Below are 5,627 nucleotides of genomic sequence, written 5' to 3' on the forward strand. Positions count from 1 at the left end.
ACATATATAGAAAAGATTATGTGTGTATAAATAAGATATATACGTATGTATAAATAAGAATATTTACATATATAAACATGTTATTACTATGTGAATTAAGTTTAGAGCAATTTTGTGAAAGAAAGAGGGATTATTAGTATAAAAGCTCAGGATGATTAAAGTTAATACAAATAATTAGATTTTCATATATATATATGTATGAACTTTTCAGATTTTTATGATACACATACATCTAAACATATATCTTTGACAAATAATTGTGCGTAATTGCGCTCGTTTTAAGATTAGGAAGCAAAAATAATGCAGTAATGATTGAAAGGGGACCTTGAAACAATTTTTTATAATAAAGTACAATATTATACTTTTTATTGTAACTTTATGAAACGAATGTCTGCATAATATTCTAACACTGTTTTTTTCGTTATTTTTGTTTCTCGTGCAAAGTATATCGAGCGCTTCAATCCTATCTCTTTCTCGGTCTGAAAAAAAGAGCGCGTCTCATATATACATACATATACATATATATATAACACTAAGACAATAGGAATTCGCATTTTGTCATAGGTGAATAACACTGTACTTGCAAATAATTTTCATTAGTTTTTATTGAATTGAATCACTTTTCTTTTCTATAATACATGTGATTGCAGACATATACTGAGAAATTCATTAAGTTGCAAGTTTTTATCAGTTAATTCTTTAAGAATTAATTCAAAATCCATCCATAATGTATCGTTACATTATCGTCTTATCATTAATATCAATTAGATCCTATGAGTATCTTCTATAGTGAGTGCACAGATAAATGCGCTGCGACGCGGACAACGTCGTCGTATCCTGTTCCACGTCGGTCTTTTATATGTTTGGGTGTGTGTATATATACACATACATACACACATACATATATATGGATATCATTATACTGTACGATTGATAATCTTTAATCGATAACAGAATAAAGATGACGCAATAGAAAATGCTTCGGTTTTAGTATGTAAATATCACGTTGGGAAAAAACGTCTCGTTGTTTCGACCCATTTTTTTTCTTCTTTGTGTCTTTATTTTCAGTCGCTACTTTACCAGTGTCAAATTGATCACGATAAACAAGATGCACATGTTTTTTTTCCAGAATATTAAGTAATACGTATGTATTCACGCGCAGTTTCAGTTTAATGCTATTGCTCTTATCGTTTATAATACTCGGACAAAGCTCGTGCAAATTTGAGTGGCATTTGTAAGATCTTTTTTCTGCACCTTGATATAAATAAAGTATATATTACATATTATATATTATATATTATATAAATACTTCAAAATTCTTTAAATAAACATTTATACATAACAATAATAAAACAATATATTTAAACAATTATCTTATAAATATAAGCCAATGATCTCATTTTCAAATGTGATTATTTTTCGTCTCTCGTCAGATATTAACTTGGCATGTTAAACGTCTCGAAATTTTTTAATCCGGGATTAAACAGTTTCTTTTTATAGCGCGCTTTTTTCCGAGGATACGCTATAAATATTTCGCTTGTGCATTCTAAGCCACGTTCGAAGTTCCGAAAATAATTCGTGCAGATGCCATATATTCTGAAATATACATTGCATAATCCCCTCATGATGACAAACGATCGTGTATATAGACCTCTATTACATACACATGCGTACATACAACACGCGCGAGAAACGATGAGAAATTCATATTATTTTTTCATTCGACTTTATACCGTCCGGCCTGCATTATCGTCAAACCGTATTCTAATTACATACAGGCATTTCGAGGAAATTATTGTTCTTACGTAACACACAAACCGGTTATCACGAATGCACGATGCTAATTACGTGGCAGACAATTATCGGTTCTCATGATCAGCGAATTGTCGTATATGAACATTTGCTGCTCGGTTATCCTTGTTTGCGCAGTGCGGAAGAGAGCAATTCATTTTTTTTTTTTTTACAAAGAACGCGTTTATAAATGCGATGCGCGAGCTGTTTTTTTATTTCGTTAAACTTTTGTTCTGCATAAAAAATGCAAAATATGGACAAATGTATAAAACAAAAACGTAGCAATTACATTCGCAAATTGTGAGTACAAAGCATATCGATGAATAATCCTCTCTCGGAGTTTTATCTTTATTTATTATCAGTAGAATAAGTTCGTGAAGCTCAAATTCGTATTTATTCGATTATCTTCTTTTTTTTACAAGTATTATGACGAAATCGGCGATGGAAAAATTTATCAAAACTTTTGTTCTTGTTACAACTGACACTGTTGGCAAAAGGAGAAAATTTTACGCCAATATTAATGTTTATTATGTTTAATGCTCGTTGTATGTTTAAATAAAAAGATAAGGAGAAGGAAATAACGAGCTAACACCTGATGTTCCGGTAAAATTCTTCTTTAATTCGAGGATTTAAAAAAATAAGTAATCACAACATCCCTGATTTTGTAGTCAGTTTATTACAGTTAGGAGGAAATTTCAGCCTGCCAAGCACCGACGAGAGAGATTTTATCAAGGTTAGTAAGAATTTTGAAAATAGCGTAAGACACTGAGAGAAAATTTATGGAAACCGCTAGGTTAATTTAATATTATCTCTGAATAATTTTTTAACTTCAAAGTTAAGTGATATAGAACGCGCTTTACTTGATAGAATAAAGCAGGCTTCCGAGTTCCAAAGGAATCATCCAAACATAGTGTTTATACGTGCAGACAAGGGAAGTATGACGGTTGCGCTAGACCGGTCTGTTTATGTTGAAAAAATTAACGGCTGACTTGATGATTCTCTCACTTACAAAAAAATAAGAAAAAATCCCATCAAAAATGTCGAGACTCAACTCAATGAGTTGTTAAGAAATTGGGTAAAGAAAGATTATATTAATGATTTGGTTTATACAAATGTATTAAATCCAGTGATAAGATCATCCCAAGGGCTTATGGAGTGCCCAAAATCTACAAACAGGACCATCAATATAGATTAATAGTATCTTCTATTAATAGCCCCTTACACATTGTTTTGCTGAGTATTTACACAATATCATTGTCAAAAGTATTTCGTTAATTGATAGCCACATCAACAACAGTTTTGATTTGGTAAACTAGGCGACATTGTGCTGCAGTCTGATCACGTTCTTTTGTCTTTAGACATGGTCTCATTATTTACGAACGTTCCAATTGGTTTAGCCATGCGAAGCATCAAGATTAGATGAAAATACATCCGACTCAAGACAAAGATCCCTCTCTCTGATTTTTGGAAAACGGTTGAAATTGTTTTGTCATCCACTTATTTTACGTTAACAATAATATATATAACCAAACATTTGAGGTTCCGATGGATTTTCTGTTGTCCCCTATCATCGTGGATATAGTGATGCAAGATTTGGATTTCCATTTAAAAAAAATTAAAATTTAGACCCGCTTTTTGTTACCGTTATGTGGATGACATTGTTTTAACCGCGCTCGCCAACGATTTAAATTATCTATTAGATATTTTCAACGGATATAATGATAGATTGAGATTCACGATTGAGACGCAGGATGGAAATTCTTTGAGCTTTTTAGACGTCAAATTAATTGTGTCTTATAACGGGACAATCATGTTTGATTAGTACGCCTACGTTTTCGGGCAGGCATTTATTTAAATTACCACTCCTCACCCAGTCCTTCAAAAAATAGGAACCATTGTCGGAATGATAAAGCTCTGTCGTTGTCTCACCTTGTGTTTTAAACAAAGAATATAAAATTTATAATCAACGTCCTCATCTCCAACAACTATCTGTTGGAAATAAGTTTTAAAGTCATCAATGATCGGATAAAATATCTGATTGCGAACAAAATTAACGAAATATCGGACAGTTCGGAGTCCACACCAACTTCAAAAACCGTTACAAATTATTCCGTTGTATCTTTTATCAATAAATTATCACACATAATTTTGAAATCGTTGAAAACAGGAGATGGAAATATGTTAGCTTATAGAAGTTTCAATAAATTGAATTGATTTATTAAAAATATCAAAGATTTTGTAGATATTGAACAAAGAAAAAACGTAGTTTATAAGTTGCAATGTAATGATTGCGATGCTTTGTACGTGGGCCAGACTATGAGACAACTCGTTCGCCTGTCTATAATGTAGGTAGCTTAGGTATGTGGTTTACTTAACAACGAAAGGCTCACCCTAACGAGATTATTTGAATGCTTTTTCCTGGTTCCCAGGATTTTCTGTGATAATTAAACACAATTTCAAGAAGCTCTAGGAAACCTCCTATTTTGACTTCAAATTTGGATTCAGCACCTCAAAATACGTAAGAAAACATTTCGCATTTCGAGTTCAGATTATTTTTTTGTAGGCCTGTGTAATTAAAAACAAAACGAAGGTATATAAATTACTTATTTGCATTTACTTGCTCGCCAAGAAAATCTATACTGCAATGGACATTCTACTGGCTTTTTGGTTCTATTTCGAGATAAGACGCGTCGTCAATATTTGAAATTAAAAGTTTATCTTTTCTGGGTAATATTGAAGTGTATAATATCCAATAAAAAACACCACGGTATTAGGACGCACAGTGGTGAGCGATCACGCTCTCACTGAAAGCCATCGGTATCCGGGATTTGTGGTAGAACACGCAAACAAGTGAGTTCTTATTTAAAATTTCTTCTAAGTACAACATAAAAAGAGATGTTACTTTTCCTAACGACGACACGTCATGTGTTGTGCGAGATACTTAAGAGGGTTATCGTAGTTTTTAAACAATTTAAGAATTTTTTGAAAAAATTACTACGTGAAAATAACATTATTATGTACATGTCAAAATATCAGAAAGCTCAACTCATCGAGATATAAATTTCTTAAGTTGCGAGTTTTAACATTGAATCTCATGAAAGAGTTGTGAAAAGCACATTTTGGATTATAGCGTCAAAACAAAAGGTAGGAAAGTTTTTAGAAACTATGTTATTAAGAATTACGGTAATTCTGCAGATTAGGGGAGCCACCTCCGATTTCAATAATTTTTACATACAGGGTCATCGAAAAGTATCGGACCCCCCTAATATCTTCAGTTAGAATGCATTTTGGAGAAAATGTCCAATAGCAAAGTTGTATGGTTTCAAGCGAGGAGTAAGATGATGACCTTGACTTTGATCTTGACCATGTCCTTCAAGGTCATTTTAAAGTCAACCTTATTTTTTTAAATAAAACCCCCTACATTTGATTGCATATTTTTATAGCTTATCTCGAGAGCTTTCCAAAACACTATAATAAAACATTTTTTCATTAAGTACTTTTTGATTTATAAAGGTTTGAAGTTAACAATTTTTTGACACAAAATGTAAAATATCTTGTAAAATATTATTTAGTTTTCAGTAATCATAATCTTAATACTTTTGTGCGCGGAATACTGAGATCAATTAATTGGTTTAAAGAAAATACATTAATCAAAAAGTGTCGGATCCCCCTAATATTTTCAGTAAAAATGCATTTTGGAAAAATGTCCAATAGCAAAGTTGTACGGCTTCAAGCGGTTATGCTAGTAGGCTACGGCGGAAAACTGTCCGAAGGTGATCGTGAGAAGTTGCTCGAATTCGTGATGTCCGAAGGCGTTAGCGGGAATCTGCCCGAAA

Source organism: Pseudomyrmex gracilis, unplaced genomic scaffold (assembly GCF_002006095.1).
Source record: "Pseudomyrmex gracilis isolate BER0280 unplaced genomic scaffold, ASM200609v1 scaffold_1775, whole genome shotgun sequence".
In the NCBI taxonomy this organism is placed as follows: Eukaryota; Metazoa; Arthropoda; class Insecta; order Hymenoptera; family Formicidae; genus Pseudomyrmex; species Pseudomyrmex gracilis.